This window comes from Callithrix jacchus, chromosome 12 (assembly GCF_049354715.1).
Source record: "Callithrix jacchus isolate 240 chromosome 12, calJac240_pri, whole genome shotgun sequence".
Lineage (NCBI taxonomy): Eukaryota > Metazoa > Chordata > Mammalia > Primates > Cebidae > Callithrix > Callithrix jacchus.
This window is the reverse complement of record NC_133513.1, coordinates 111,396,093-111,413,420: the sequence shown is the minus strand read 5'-3', so window position 1 is coordinate 111,413,420 and position 17,328 is coordinate 111,396,093. Positions and strand designations below refer to the sequence as shown.

At 38.4% G+C, this 17,328-nt stretch overlaps 1 long non-coding RNA gene across 10 annotated transcripts in view; it reads right to left on the bottom strand.

The window, feature by feature from the left end:
* Window positions 1-17,328, bottom strand: part of LOC144578513 (uncharacterized) — a 206,731-nt gene that overhangs the window by 97,278 nt on the left and 92,125 nt on the right. The window contains exon 6 of one of the 10 annotated variants that reach the window (XR_013524431.1): window positions 14,255-16,888. The exons of the other annotated variants lie outside the window; for them this stretch is intronic. This is a non-coding gene — a long non-coding RNA (uncharacterized LOC144578513). Of the gene's footprint in view, window positions 1-14,254; window positions 16,889-17,328 lie in introns of those variants that run through there. 10 annotated transcript variants of the gene reach the window in all.

Here is a 17,328-nt window from a genome sequence, read left to right as displayed (position 1 = left end):
CAACAGGCCAGCTGGCTGTTTAGGAAAAAAAATAAAGAGCTCAATGCACATTGCCTGTGTGGGCCTGAATTCTACCGCTCTGCCAAGGACTTTGAAGGCGCAGCATCTGCATCCACGGCTGTCATGGGCATTCAGGCTCTTGGATAACAAGATAAAGGGCAAAAGCTGAATTTTCTTGTGCCAAGAGGAGGAAGAATATCAGAGCCAAGAAGATCAAACCACTGCTGCCGAGAGTGGCTAAATGGTACCCATTAACCTCTGTCAGTGCTAGAGTCCTGGAACGGGAATTTTGCCAGAAATCAGCCCTGAATGTAAAACAAGGTCTGGCTGGCTCAGGATAACCAGAGGACAGGGCCATGGGAATTTACAGCGAAAGAAGCTAAGCTGTTCCATCCCCGTCTGCAAGGACGAACCCCAGGGTTGGAATCAAGCATACTGTGAACTGATGGGATGCAGGGCCATCCCTTGTCCCGTGGAGGAAGTGGACAAAGGGAGTTCCTGCTTGTTGTGGTCACGTTCCTGGCAGGCAGCTACTTCGGATGGGGGTGTGCCTGTCCTGGTGAGCCAGGAGTTGGCCATGTCGGGTGTCTGTCTTCTGTGAACTGTTTCCATGCTTCCTGCTCCTGGCATCTGGGGGACTTGCAGTTTTCTACCCCTGCTCAGATTTGTTGGCTCTGTTCTTCACTCTGGTGAGAAAAGAATACTCACCACATGTTAAAAGATGGATATATTGAAACTAGGATATCCAGTCCTTTGCTAGACAGAAGATTGGAGGAATGGATCACCTGAAGATACCATTTGAAAACCCTCAAGCAAATATCCCAAAACCACTCTGCAAGAGATTCCTTCTCCTTATTCTTTGATGGGCTGTCAAGCCTGGCTTAGCTTCTTAGCAAAAAACCACTGTTCCCCGCGGCTAGTGAAACTGGACTAATAAAGTTGGGTGTTCACCAAAGCCAGCCAAATAAGCCAAAACACTGCACTGAGCTCCATGCAGCAGTTATTAACAAAAGCCACTTATTCCAAAGCAAAGAGCCCTAAAACTAGGCCAAGAGTGGTACACTCCTACTGTATGAACAACTCCCCTTTTCGTAGAGTTGTAACTTCTGATAAGATCTTGTATTTTTTGGGTTTTCTTTTTCTGGTCATTTAGTTTTTTAAAATGCTGGGCACAGTGACTCATGCCTGTAATCCCAGCACTTTGAGAGGCTGAGGTGGGCAGATCAAGAGGTCAGGAGTACGAGACCAGCCTGACCAACAAGGTAAAACCCTATCTCTACTAAAAATACAAAAATTAGCTGGGCGTGGTGGCACATGCCTATAATCCTAGCTACTCAGGAAGCGGAGGCAGGGGAATCGCTTGAACCTGGGAGGTGGAGGTTACAGTGAGCTGAGATTGCACCACTGCACTCCAGCCTGGGTGACAGAGCAAGACTCTATCTCAAAAATAAATAAATAAGTAAATAAAATAAAAGACTGATAGCTTCTTGCAGGAATCAATTATGTTTTTATTGAAGGTAGCAGATCTGCAGAATCCTAGGCTTGGATGAAGTCTTCTTGTTCGATGGCACCCTGCCTCTCTGACAGGGAAGGAAAGTGGGAGCTTATTATTAGAAGGCATTTTATTTTATTTTTTAGAGATGGGGTCTGGCTTTGTTGCCCACACTAAAGTGTCAGTGGCATGATGATAGCTCACTGCCACCTTAAATTCCTGGGCTCAAGCAATTCCCAGTTTCCTCCCATCTTGGCCTCCCATGAGCTAGGACTATAGGTGCATGCCATCATGCCTAGCTGATTTTGTCACTTGTTGTAGAGACAGGGTCTTGCCTTCTTGCTCAGATGGGGAATTCCTGGGCTCAAGCAATCTTCCAGCCTATGCCTCTCAAGTGCGGGGACTACAGGTATGAGCCACTGTGGTTGGCCTTAGAAGGTTTTTATTAAAGGAAATTCAATCAGCAATTCTTGAGCAAATGGATTGCAAAATAGTGTTTTAAAATCGCAGCTGCTAACCATGAGCAGTTCAGGACCAGCATAAAAAAAAAAAATCCGTGAACTAGAATCAAGGAGAGCACACAGATCAGCTCACATCACATACAAAGAAGGTCAGATTTGCTTCTTGAAATTTTGTTCCGGTTGCTTGTATATAAGTGTGACTGGATCGTAGTGGAAAGTACACTGCTTATAGCAGCTCATAATCAAGACCACTCAAAAGTAATTGTGCATAGCAACTTGGGTTCTAGTCCCAATTCTGCCACTGCTTTTGTGACCTTGGGCAAGACTCTTATGGGTCTCAGTCTCTGATCTATAAAATGAAGCAATTGTCTACGACATTTCTTCAGTTCTAAAATCCAATGACTAAATAAAATTCCCCAAGAAATCAATTTCAACATTCAATAATTATCAGTCACAAAAAAAGAAATTGCTTGGCATTGTCAACCTCTGTCTTTCAGGCTTTGGAAAGACTTGCTTCCCAGGAAGCTCTGAAGTGTGCAGACCATCCCCATGAATGAAGCCCAAGGAGGGGCAGCCACTTCTTTAAACCAACTCGGATCAGGGACAATCTCTTGGGGCTTCCAACAGAAGTTTTGTACCAGATTTCTCTGGTTACGCTACAATTATATTCTGGTTATATTTGAAAATACACACAAATCCTCTTTGGTATGATGTGGGGGAGGGTGGATGGAGAAGGGCAAGTAATTGCTCAGGAAATGCTGAACTTGGTTAATTTGGAAACCACCCCCAGCTGATGTTGAGCCTTGGGCCACTCACAGTTCTTGCTTTGTATTATGACTAATAGAATGTCAAAAAAAAAAAAAAAGCATTGATCTAATAAGAGCAACTAAGGAGACCAAGAGTAAGCCAGGCCTCTGGGTGGAGAGTGATTGAAAGCTTCTTATTTCTAGGCCAAGGATCTTTCAAAACAATCTTTAAAACTACTGATTCCTTCGTTTATAAATTCAAAAGAGCCTAAGAGCATAATTTGGAAGGCATCTGACACTATTACTTATATCTCGTGATGCTTGTTGGGTATCGTCTTCCAAATCAACATATCCCTGAATTCACATAGAGAAAAACCAAGCTATTTCAGGCACAGCTGGGAGAAGTCAGCTGTGTTTGGGGGTTTAAAATGTAGATCTTTAGGAATGGGTTCTGTTACATAGCTGGTGTGTGTGTACCAGGAATGAGAGTGGGCTCAGATTCTTAAACCTTAGGTCTAAATCTAAACTTGAGGTTTGCAACAATATAGCAGATACGTTCATTAGTATCATCTGCATTCAAGGTCCTTTCACTTAATCTTACCAGTGAATTTTGTAGCCACCAAAATGTCACTTAATCTTACCAGTGAATTTTGTAGCCACTAAAATGTCAAAATGGGAAGGAAGCCTGCCAACAACTTCATTCAACACCCTTATTTTCAGCAGCAGAAAACGAGGCACCCATTTCTAGCCACCTTTTCTATGTGTGCATGCACCAAATGCCTTTAAGGAAATATTATTTTGCTCTTGAAGATTGAAATATCAGCAATTAGTTGGCCAGTTGTAAGTGGAGCCTTGCTTTGTGTTGACTTTTGTAATACTGAATTTCAGTATTGAAATTCACAGTGCCTACCAATGCCATAGAAAAATCAGGCATCTTCTATCCATGACCCAGTCCCCTCAAAACTTAAAGCCAGAGATGCCTTAACATATACAAGAAGCGTTTGGGGTGGGGGGTGGGGTGGGTAGGAGTTTTATTAGCTTTGATTTTGACCCTATTCTCATAAGTTATGCAAAATGTGTCATTTATATGAACAGCCCAGAAGAGCAGTTGCCAGTTGTAATATAAAAAATGATACCACAGAAACTGAGACCTGGTTGTGGCAGATACTCTGTCAAAGGAATGATTTATAATCTGGAAATACAAGCAGCAAGAGAGGCCCACCAGCTAGGGCTGTATCATCTAAAGCAATCAAATCCCGCAAATATAAAGCAATTTTGTATTACCATTTCCAAGTACTCCCCACAATAAGGACTCTTGTATGCCCAAGTTTAATATTCAGAGCAGAAACCACAAACTCTAACAGCCGCTCCTGGTCAAGATAGTTAATAACAGTTCCCAGGCAAAGGCAGGCTGTAATAGCATCACTCCAAGCAGCTGGGGATTTGCTTGTAGGTCAGCCTCTCTCTGAGAACTAGAAAACGATGGTGGGTCAGACATCCATTCGCTTTATATATTGATATGATTTCATCAGAATTTATGATGTGGGAATTATTGCACAGGCAAGAAATGTAATCTATCCTTCATCTCACACAATGCAGAAAAGATATTATGCTTTTGAGAAAAATATACTGACTTGTTGAATCAGATTATGCACGTGCAACCCTAATAGATTTCAATATTTCCTTGGACAAGTCATTGTTATTTGCATTGTACATATTGAATTGGCTTGTATATAAGATGTTTTTACAAATAATAAAGAATTCTAATGCCATTTCTTCTTTCATTTTCTCAAGTTCTGGCATTTGTGTTTATTTTGGTAAATTTTAAACATATGTGCATGTGTAATAGCTTATTCTAATTTCTCTAGCCCATATTTAGACTCTTAATAGCTAAATATTGCAATAACATATATAATTCGCTTTCATCTCAGTGAATAGTTTGTGAAGCTTCAATCGTCAAGTTGAACAAATGCTAAGAGCCTTCAAAGACCATTTCACAGATGATGATCACAGAGAATCTGTAAGCCCTTCTGCTGTTTGGCCCTTGAAGCCATGTTGGTTACCTTGAATTCTATAGTCTCCTTCCAATAGGAATCTGAATATAAAATGTGTTTTTAAATTAAGTCCTTTCAAGGTGGCACTTGTTTCTTCTAGAACTAAACATTCCTCAAACCCCAAATTCTTTTGATGTTTTTCAAGGAAGAAATGACATCTTACAAATTCAGAGCAGTGCCCCAAACATGTATGTCTCCAGAAGCATCTTTTCTTATTGTGTGTGTGTGTGTGTGTGTGTGTGTGTGTGTATGTGTGTGTGTGTGTGTGAGAGAGAGAGAGAGAGAGAGAGAGAGAGAGAGAGAGAGAGAGAGAGACAGGGTCTTGTTCTGTCACCCAGGCTAAAGTTCAGTGGGATGATCTTGGCTCACTGTAACCTCCACCTCCCTGGCTCAAGTGATTCTCCAACCTCAGCCTCCCGAGTAGCTGAGACCACAGGCACACACCATCACACCTGGCTATTCTTTTGAATTTTCAGTAGAGACAGGGTCTTGCCATGTTGCCCAGGCTCTCAAACTCCTGAATTGAAGCCATCTACCCACCATGGCTTCCCAAAGTGTCTGTAATACTTTTTGATTTATGACCATGGTTAACCCGGCAATCAAAAGTCACTGTTATAATCATTCTAAAATGGTTCAGTTGAATTGCAAATACACTGTAGAGTTAACATCTACATAATTTGGAACTTAATTTTTTGATACGGTGTACCTAAAAGAAGGGGTCTTCAACCCGAATAGGAAAAAACTCATGTTTAATTGGCTGGTGTCTCCAAATAATAGCAGCCACTCTTCATTTTGTATCTACGGTCACACACCACTCCAGGGGCCTAATGTATGTTATCTCTGATGACCTCATCTCCCTCTACTTTGAGGTCATCATTTTGACCCTCATTTGGCAAATGGAGAGATGAGCATTGAGAAAGATGAAGCACCTTGCTCAGGGACATATGAGTAGTGCAGGGTAGAGCCTACATTTGATCCAAGATGGCTCCCAGAGGCCGGGGTCTCTTCAGTGTTTCTTGCAGCTGCCCCTTTCTGAAGGCTGGCCAGTCCTTTCAACCAATTTTTGAATATCCAAAAGCCACATCCAACTCTTCCTTCCTAATGATTTCCCACTGTAGAAGCTCGAAAGTCTTTTATGTGACATAATGAAATGTCTGTGGAGGTGGGTAGGGTTCAAGAAGTCATTTGTTTCCCTAAGGAAGGAAGACTAGGATCGGGAGCAGCTGAACGGCCCTACTTCTTTGCCTTCTTTTTCGCTTGAACAAGATTGCAGTAGCTGATGCAGCAGCAGCCAGCTTGCAACCATGAGGTAGAAACTGAGAGCATTTCAGGCATGCGGACTTGGCATCACTGAGCAAAGAAAACAGTGCCTGCAGCCTCCCACCTCCACATCTTATTATGCAGGAAAAAAAAAAACTCCTGTCTAAGATGTTTTAAGTAGGAATCTTGTAGCCAGATGTCCCTTAAGTATACCCACCACCCACGATATGGAAAATTCATTCAGTTCCTTGTTTTTCACAGGGGAGACTGAGGAAGGGTTTTCTTCCCCCTGAGCATCTACACAGTAGGATCTAGTGAGGAAACCTGTGTGACTGGCAACGAGGCAGAAGTCACATGGGGGAGGTTTAAACGTTCAAGTGACCCTAGGCACAGGTGTGAAAACCTCAGGAGGATTTCACAATCTTGTTCAAGGCAAAAAGAAGGCAAAGAAGTAGGGCCGTTCAGCTGCTCCCGATCCTAGTCTTCCTTCCTTAGGGAAACAAATGACTTCTTGAACCCTACCCACCTCCACAGACATTTCATTATGTCACATAAAAGACTTTCGAGCTTCTACAGTGGGAGAATAACCCCACCATCTCACTCCTTAAATCTGTTCTTATCTTTTGAGAGGGTCCTTGATCACTAAATAATAATGCGTTTGAATAAAGTTGCCAAGCTTTCATTCCATGTGAAGCCTCATGGAATTTAACTTTTCATAATCTCATTCCATCAGTCTTGTACATCCTGATTTCCATCCTGATTGCATCATGAAGACAGGGTTGCCAGGTTTAGCAAATAAAACTTCAAGACACATTTGAATTTCAGATCAGCAATGATTAATTTTTTTAGTACAAGTATATGCCATTGAGTATTTAGTGTAAGTATATCCCATGGCATATTTGAGACATATTTTATCTGGCAACTCTCCTTGAGGACTCCGTCCTCAGCATAAAGAATTTGCACCAGGTCACACCTCAAAGTGTTTTGTCATCTCCTGTACTCAATCACTCCACATCATTTGTTTGCTTTATTTTACTTTCCCATATTTACCAACTGTTACTAAATTTTATCTTTTTTTTCCTATTAAAGTGATCTTTATAAGTAAAACTTCTCTTCCAAGGAAACCAATAATTATTTTCTTTATTAGCAGAACAAGTTGGTAGAAAATGCTTTGCATATTGAAACTTCTACATCCTAGAAGATGGCCTTAATGACTCTATTTTACCAACAAGTGTTTGTGTGTAAAAATCAAAAACATAAGTATCCAACTGCTGAAAATGTAACACAGTGTCAAAATTATTGGTACACAATGAATTTCCATGAATATGAAAGGAAAATATTAGGAAAAAAATGAAGAGAAAGTTGGAAAACTTGGCAAGGAGCATGAATGACAATTTACTAAGCAATAAGAAGGGAGGTGTACAAGTGATCAATGAACATAAGGAGAACAAAAGTGCAAATAATAATACAGCAAGAAAGAATTAAAGAAACAAAAATTTAAATAGCAATACACCATTTCTATTTATCCTTTTTTTTCAATGTTTGGTTTAAGTTCAGGGGCACATGTGTAGGATGTGCAGGTTTGTCACATAGGTAAACGTGTGCCATAGTGTTTTGCTGCACAGATCATCCCATTACCTAGTTATTAAGCCCAGCATCCATTAACTATTCTTCTGATGTTCTCCCTCCCTCAACCCCTCTCTTACTGATTTAAGAAAAAAAAATTTCTACTTCTGCTCAGCCCCTCCAATTCTGATGCCTGGCAGGTGATTTCTATCTCTCAACCTTTAGCCCTTTGCTGTGGGAGGTTCTACCAGGAACTCCTTCTTCACATGCATATGAATCCTAGGAAGCCCTTCGCCAGCAGGCATGGCTCTTGAGGACAGCTTCTGCCCACATGAAGATGGGAAGCCAATCTCTCCTATATTAATGGACATGGCAGCTTTATTCTCACTTTGATGATGAAACGTTAGTGTTCATGCATTTATTTGTTGAACACACAGTGCCTGAGCACATGCTAAATGCCAGGTACTATGGGGAAAACAAAGAGTAAGTCAGCCTGATTTTGAAGATCCCATGATGATTTGCGGAGATGAACTAAAAACAAATGGTGACGCTGCAATGCCGCCAATGCTAACAGACAATGCCTCAGATGACCAGAGAAGAAAGGGCCTTCTGCATTCACTAGGGATGCACAAGCTGCTCCTTAGCATGGCTGCTCTTCTCTGGTCCCCTATCCAGACGCAGTCTTTTCCATCAGCTGGATTTTCATACAATTTCCTGCTGACCCATCACCCGCCTTATTAATTCATGGTGCCACTCTGGCACCTACTCTGGGAATTCCCAGAGGGCAGCATGGAGCCCTTCATGTCTGCCTGTCTCCACACAATGAAGGTCCTCAAAAATATTTCAAGAATGAGACATTGATGTGCTTTTTAATGCAGGGCTTTTTTAAATATGGAAGAAGTGAGAGGATTATGTGGCTTTTTAAGGGCTGTGGCACAAGTAAGTTGCTGAACAACAATTAGGGGTCACTGCTTTGAAATTTATGGTCACTTGGTAGAATCGGGCAAGAAGTGAATACACATAATTTCCAACTTCATCTAAAGCAGAACATCTTGGGCCATTTCCTGCTAGTTACCTAGAAACAGACCTAATGTGTTGCTTTGAAGCATTCCTAAGCTACACAATATTTATTTAAGTACTTGCTAAATGGAAAGCCCTCTTCTCTTCTGCAATGTGTCATCACATCTCTTTAGGGGTACCTGCTGGAATCCTTTCCACTGGCCAGGGTCTTTGCACACTCTATGTATTTAGAGAAGTACTTCTGCCTGTTTGACTATTCTGTAGGTCTGTTTTTACTTAACAGCACACAGCAATGGAAATGCAGCTGTAAAATTTATCTGGCCTTTGTAAAATACATCCACTTTACTAGTAAGATGACTGAAATTTACATTTTTGTTACTCTTCAATGCAGGCAGGCATTTAACTCCTATTTGCAAGATCTTTCCAGAACATATCTCAAGAGACTCAACTCCTCCAATAATGATGCTGGTAATATTGGGGCAATGTGAAAGGGAGAATTAACTCTATTACTGTAGTTTGCTTTTAACAGTCATGTAGGGAGAAGGGGCTAATGGTGGGCTCACAGTAGACCAGGCAGGGCTGCAAAGTATGGCTCTCTCCCCTCCTGCAGTTCAAGGCCCTAATCGGATTGTCCTGGTGAGTTGTGTGGCTTAGATGACAGGGGTGCTTGCACACAGAAAGCTGATGAAAAGGCAGCTCTTACAGATTTTCTTTGGATAATTGTGCTTTACTTACTTCAAGAAAGCTCAAAAACAATACTAATTGTCATTACTGCCCAAGAAAATTGATAGCTGTTGGCATATTAAAAGTTGTCCCATGTCAAATGGGTTAAATGACAGAGTGATTCATTGATTTAGTTCATGCTGCAGCACACTGGATTTGGATAAAGTCAGTTAGAATATATCTCATGGTCAGCCTTTACATATGTGTTTGTTTCCTGTTGTTATCCTAATCTAAGCTTGTATTGCTACAGACACTGTTCATTGCAAACCTCCTGGCTGTTCAATTGCCTCCTTATCCATTCTGTATATCAACTCCAAACAAGTCCTTTAAAAGTATCTCCTTTAGAGGGAGACATTTAAAATGACAATCACATAGGAATGGTGGCAAACCCCTCCTTTAAAACTCCACAAAAAAATTGTCAACGTTACCTGAAACATGGGCCATTTCAGAAATTTCAGCAATGATTGGGAGGGGAGATTTAGGAATACATGAATAATCAGAAATAAAAGAAGCTTTGAAAAAGAGGTTTGAGGCTGGGCATGTTGTGTAATCCACCGCACTTTGGGAGGTTGAGGTTGGAGGATTGCTTGATCAGCCTGGACAACATAGTGACACTTCACTTTTACAAAATTATAAAAAATTTAGCAGGGCACAGTGGCTTGCAACTGGCACCTATAGCCCCAGCTACTCAGGAGGCTGAGGTGGGAGGGTTGCTTGAGCCTGAAGTTTCAGGCTGCAATGCTGTTGCACTCCAGCCAGGGTGACAGAGCATGATCCTGTTTCAAAAAAAAAAAAAAGAGAAAACTTAAAAAAAAAAAAAGACAACATCTGAAATATATGTTTATAAAAAAAATCAAAATATTTCTGAGAATGGTTGGAATTTATATTCAAAGATATAACCAAAGATGTATGGTTATTAGACATCTTCATCCTGTTCATCCTGATATGGGACTAAAGAGAGGAAGGGAGGGAGAAAGAGAGAGACAGAGAGAGAAGACAGAAAACGGAATTAAAAAAAGGAAACAGCATGAGCTCATCATTGGAAGTAATAAAAAATTATAATTAAAATAAGAAAATTAGATCAGTAAAGTAGAAGATAAACTGAAGTTATAGAAGCTGACTACATAGCAAAAAGTATACAGAACTGGAGGATAGAGAATGGATCCACGGTGGGTGATAGAAGTTCCTGAGGAGAGGAAAATGTGTGCACAGGAGACTGGAAATTGAGAAGGCTATAGAGCTGATGTGCTATAGACAGAGACTAACACTGAAATATAGCTTCATAAAAAGGAAAGGGATATTCCTTGTTTACAAGTGAAATATTGAGGTTACTTACAAGGGAGAATAAACTGGAGAGGGTTTTTATCCTTTCCATTTAAATGATCAGTTAGACATGGTGGAATCACATTTCAAGGAGAAAGGATGTGGTTAAAGAATGTGTTTCGTTTACAAAGACAACTGAGTCAGTAGTTCATTATTCATTTAACGTAGAGCCCTCAGGAAACATGGAGGGTTTTGGGTGGGATATTAGGGCCAAGGGTGGAGGTGGGGGTGGGTAGCAACATGGAGGCTGGAAGGATGGGAAGGGTTGATCAGGGAAAGGGGTAGAGTAGGAGAGTGCAGAGGAATGGTGAGAGGCAAGGCTGGATGGGCACCCGGTGGACAAACCATGTTAAGGACTCTTGACTGTATCCTGAGGACACTGGAGAGCTATCTGTGTGTTTTCAACCAAGAGGATGAGAAACAGTTTTGCATTTAAGAAATCCTCTGGATATACAGAGGAGAATAAATCAAATATGAATAAAGCTTGGTGGGAGAGGGATGAGTAGGGACCTTGTTGCCGTTGTTCAGACAAGAAACGATGGTAACTTGGACCAGGGCGGTGGCAATAGAGTTAGAAAGATGCAGATGTACTTGAGAGATGTTTAAGACACAGGTAGAAGGCAAGGAATGGAAGATAGTGAAGTTACAGTTGATACTGATGTTTCTGCTGGAACAACGGGACTAGGGAATTCAGAAGAAGGAGCAGTGCTGGGGAAATCTGGGGCACATGCCAGGGAAACATACTGTGGGCAGATGGTAAAATCAATAAGTTTGGACTGGAGGTATAGATTCGAGTGACTTCAGTATGAAGAGGATGATGATGTCATAGAAGTAGCTTCAGTTGACTAGGGTAAGTACAGAGAGCAAACTGAAACTAAAAGGCATTTTCAGAATAGCTGCCTTAGAACATTTACAACCCACAAACCCTTTTCCTTAAAGAATGCTGGTGGATGCAATAAACATGGGCTAATAGATGGCGAAAAGTAAATAAGCAGCACATATTAAGAAAAGGGTTGTTACTGATAAATTTAACATTGAACTAAAGAAAAATTCTTTAAGAAAACTGAAGCAAAATAGAGATATTTCAGGATTTTAGGTTAAGTGAACGAAAAAGTGAATGAATGAAGAAAAAGGAGGGAATTTCAAAATGCCAACAGTCTTTGTCTACCATAAAAATCAGTCCAAAGATATTAACAATAAATACAGTGATATATAGCATTAAGAATGATCATCAAGTGTTTTCAGTAATATCTGTACCCATCCACAGGGATGTGACTTAACTTATAGGCCAAAAAGGGAAAATGAAATCTCCAATCAGAGTAACCCCAATGTACATTGGATATACACAAACTAGAGGTGGTGGCATGTTTTGTTGTGATAGTTCCATTTTACAAATAGGAAACTAGAGCTCAGTGGGACTGAGATTGAATTACATTCTTGATTTTAAATCCGATGACTTTTTTACTATGTATTTCATGAAAACCACATAATATGATAACTGTATTAGTCTGTTTTCATGCTGATGATAAAGACATACCCCAGACTGAACAATTTACAAAAAGAAAGAGGTTTAATTGGACTCAGTTTCTTGTGTGGTTGGGGAGGCCTCACAATCATGGCAGAAGGCAAGGAGGAGAAAGTCACATCTTATATGAATAGCAGCAGGCAATGAGAGAGCTTGTGCAGGCAAATTCCCATTTTTAAAGCTATCAGATCTCTTATTCACTATCATGAGAGGAGCATGGGAAAAACAACCTCATGATTCAATTATCTCCCAGTGGGTCCCTCCCACAACACGTGGGAATTATGGGAGCTATAAGATGAGATTTGGGTGAGGACACAGAGCCAACCATATCAGTAACAAAAGACAAATCACGTAGTAGTAATTATTCCACTGCAATAATGACCATTCAAAAGCACTTAGAGTACTGTCTCGCACATAGGAGGTCTTGAAATAAGTAGGTTTCAAATAACTGGATTAATTAACTAATTATTAAAACAACAAGTGTAAATGCTCAGTCACTTGCATTAAGAGGCAAACTATCAAAATCAATTATGTAATTTGAGAGAAGAGACACCTTAAAAGGAGCATATATATACACACAAATAGAGTAAAACAAAAGCACAAGAAAAGAGATATTACAATGGAAGACAAAGAAAGCAGGATCCAGATGATTAATAGCAGTAACAGGGACTTTCATATAACAAAGTATGAATTAAGACAAGAATAAGCCAAAGACAAAAGACAACTAACAAAGGTGCAAAATACTTTTAAAAAAAACCCTTCTAAAATTACAAGTGGGAAGGACAGAGTACCACTAGAGTAGGAGGTTTAAACTTCATACTATCTCCCTACATATTAAGTAAGTAGACAAAAAGACATCGAGGAGGTGGAAAAGATAAACAATGGTGGGATTAATAAATATGTGCTAGATTTTTGTTTTATAACCATGGAATAGTCCTTGTTTGTGTATCCTCAGACTATTTAAAAACTGAATGCAAAATAATTCCACAAAGAAAAATCTCAATAAGCTTAAATCACTAAACTGCAATTTGTTACAACTTCACTAAATATCTCAGAATTTACATATACATTAAATATACTACAACTGGTTTAAGAGCAGACAAGAAAATAACGATAATTTAAAAACCTATACAGACATAAACGTGTATAAATTCTAATAACTGAATTTAGACTTTTAAAATAGATGTCCTAATTTTAAAAGAGGCATAATAATCTAATTTTAAGATTGTAGACAAGAGAGAAAATAATAAACTGAAGCAAATAAGTAGAAGAAAATAATAAGGATACAAGCAAGAACAAGTAAATTATGAATATAAACTGGAAGAGTTGATATATTTGAGCATTAAATGTTGTAAAAGATTAATATATTAGAAAAACTCCAGAAAATGTAACTGGGAAGAAAAACTGAGAAACAGAATTCTAAATAAGAAAAATATAATAATAAAAATAAATGTAATATTAAAATAGTGATATTATGACTCAGTATGGTCAATTTTGAATCCCAAAAAAATAAATGAAGTTCTGATCATTTAAAACAAAAATGAGCACAAGCCTTGCATAGATCAATACATAAAGAAAGAATTGAAAAACTATTCATAAGATTAATGCTTTCCTATGAATACCAAAAGACAAAGAGAACCAATAGATTAATATAAGAAATAGAAAGTTACTAATATATAAAACTATTTTCAACATAGAAAAATAGAGTCAATTACCTAATGTAGTCTCCATGAAAATATAGCTTACTCTAATCACAATATAGTTCTCATCAAAAACAAAATGAAGATAACAGAAAATAGGGGTGGAAAGACATGAATATATATGTAAAATTTTCAAATAAAATATAATAAGAATAATTCGGTAATACTTTAAACAAATAATAGTTCAATAAATTTATTCCTGGAATGCAAGGAAAGTTCTAAGAACTGAGTATAATTGTTAAAAAAAAGCTTGATGAAATAATTCACAGTTGTAGGTGAAATTTTTAAAAATGTATAATTCATCTTAAGTATAGCAAAAGAAATATTTGACAAACTTTTTTCTATTTCTAACTTAAAAATTTAATTGGAATAGGATATTTTTTAATTTACTAAAGAGAACCAATTTAAGATACAAATAACAACACTGACAGACATTGTGCAGGAGTGAGTTTAAAATTATAAGCTCTGAAAAGTACCCAGGGTCAGGTAGTGTATGGTGTTGGTTAAATACTCTTAACAATCAGCTCTGCTGGGGGAATGCTATAGTTTGAATATTTGTCCCCTTAGAATATCATGTTGAAATCTGATTCCCAGCATTACGGCTGGGGCTGGGTGGGAGGTGTTTGGGTCATGGGGGCAGATTGCTCATGAATGGCTCGGTGTCATTCTCTTGGTGATGATGAGTTTTCATTCTCTTGGTTCACACCAGAGCTAGTTGTTTAAAAGTACCTGGCACTTCCTCCCCCAGCTCTCTTTCTGGTTCCCTTTCTCCCCATGTGACACCACCTGTTCTCCCTTTGCCTTCCACCATGATTGTGAGCTTCCTGAGGCCCTCACCAGAGGCAGATGCCAGCACCATGCCTCTTGTACAGCTTGCAGAACCGTAAGCTCAAAATAAACCTCCTTTCTCTAAAAATTACCCAGCCTCAGGTATTCCTTTGTAGCAATACAACAAGAACTAAGACAGGGAAGGACTGACATAAAGATTGATAAGCTTTGAAAGTATATGTGTTTGAATAGAAGGCCATCCACTTGCCTCAGGTTAAAGAATTATATTTGGTCAGTGTCAAGATTCTATGGCCCAGACAGTTACCTAACAAAGAGTTATTTTCATCCTTGTCTCTCAAATTGGAAAAAACAATTTTAAGCTGGGCATTGTTGCTGCTGGGTAAAACAAAGAAACAAACAAACAAACTACAACAACAAAAAAACCATCCTCCAGGCTCCATGACAGGAGCTAGATTTGATCACGTATCAAAGGTACAGGCAATGGGCTGTGAAGCTTCTGGGAAGTCTCATTAAAATGGGAGCGGTATACCTTTCTTTCTTCCTTCTTCCTTCATTCTACTGCTTGGAATGAGAATATGATGGCTACTACTCCAACAGCCATTTTGGAGCATGCAGATGAAGGCTCTAGTAGGTTGAAGCAGAAAGCTGCTTCATCAGAGACTCAGCTTGAACAAGCCTGGGCCTTGATGACTGTGAATCTGTGAGACTCACTTGTTTTAGCCATGGCTTCATGAGTTTCTATTACTTGCACCTGAATCTTACCCTAAGTGATAAAATTCCTAAGAAATAATTTTGAATTGGCTCTAATATAGAGATAAATAAGTGATGTAGGTCCCAAAGGCCATGACCATGATAATTTTAGCTAATTTTTAAAGGATTAGTAATTTAACATTCACAATGACTATTAAAAACTAAAGGTTAGAATAAATGGTCTAGAAAGGTTAGAATAAAGAAAGCAAATGCTACTAATTTTTCCTAAGATTACATATAGGGTAAAGTAATCTCACTTGAAATTTTGGAAGTTTATTTTGGATAAAACAAAAGTCATTTATGACTTCATTTGGAAAAGTAAATGGTGTGGCTCTCAACAATGTTGTTGAAAAGAAAAAAGCCAGTCCTATTAAATATAAACCACACTATAAAAAAACAGCAGTAAAAAGTACAAGGCTAAAATACTAACAAATAAAATAGGTCAGTAGAACAGGATAGAAGCTCATAAACAGAAAAATTTAATATGCAATGAAGTATTATAAGCAATAAAGAAATGAAGAATTATTTTATAAATGTCGAGAGTGAGGAAAATTGCTTTGTTTCTTGTTTTCTATATACCCAAACCAATCTCCATATGGAAAAAAAATTAAGCTGAAAAAGATCAAATCAATGAAAATCAGCCTAAAATAAAATAGAATATCAGGTAGATGGAAGGATGAGAACTTTTAAAGATTGAAGCAACTGAAGGAATTGCAAAGTAATAAGTTGCAAACAAATTTTAAAATGCTCCTGCAGTAAAAATATAGAAAATAAAAATAAAGTTAGAAAATATATTTGTATCAAAAATGACAAACTGTAGTACTTTTTGTAGTGCTATTTATACAGTGCTGTATATTTATAGGGCATAAAGATCTTAATCGACTTTGTAAGAATAATATTAAGACTCCAGTGAATAAATGGACCAAAGATTTGCCCAGACAATTTAAGTTTGAAGAGACACATTTGTTTTAAAAATGTTTAAATTAGCTAGTAACAAAAATGTAAAGAAAAGTACCATTTATTTTATTTATTTATTCTTTTATTTTAGGTATGGGGGTATATGTGAAGTTTTGTTACACAGGTAAACATGTGCCATGGGGTTTTGTTGTACAGAGTATTTCATCACCCAGGTTTTAAGCCCAGGGCCCAGTAGTTACCTTTTCTGCTCCTCTCCCTCCTCCCATCCTCTACTCTTAAGTAGACCCTAGTGTCTGTTGTTTTCCTCTTCGTATTCATAAGTTCATATCATTTAGCTCCCACTTGTAAGAGAGAACATGCAGTGTCTGGTTTTCTCTTCCTGTGTTAATTTGCTAAGGATAATAGATTCCAGCTCCATCCATGTTCCTGCAAAAGATTTGATCTTGTTTGTTTATATGGCTGCATAGTATTCCATAGTGCATATGTACCACATTTTCTTCATCCAATCTGTCATTGATGGGCATTTAGGTTGATTCCATGCCTTTGCCCTTGTGAATAGTGCTGTAATGAACATTCATATACATGTGTCAAGAGTAGTATTTATTTTTATTATGTAAAAATTAAGCCACCTAATAGTTGATGATCATGAGATTTTTAGTAAAATTGGCAAACAGTAATTATTGGAAGTAGTAGAAGTTAGTATAACTCTCTTGGAAAACAATTTGGTAACACAGTTCAGGACCCATGAAATGTTCCTACTCTCTGACACAGTCCAATCACTATTGGGAATTAATTAGAAAGAAATCATTACAAAGTAAATATGATATGTAGAAGAACATGCTTACTGAAGCATCATTTATAATAGCAAAAAAAATTTTTAACTAGAAAAAGAACTAAGCAATAATCATTACAAAATATAATTGTAAATGTTATGCAACAAGAGAAGTTTTATATGATAACATTAACTAAAAAAAAGCACATCACAAAGTTGTATCATCGTT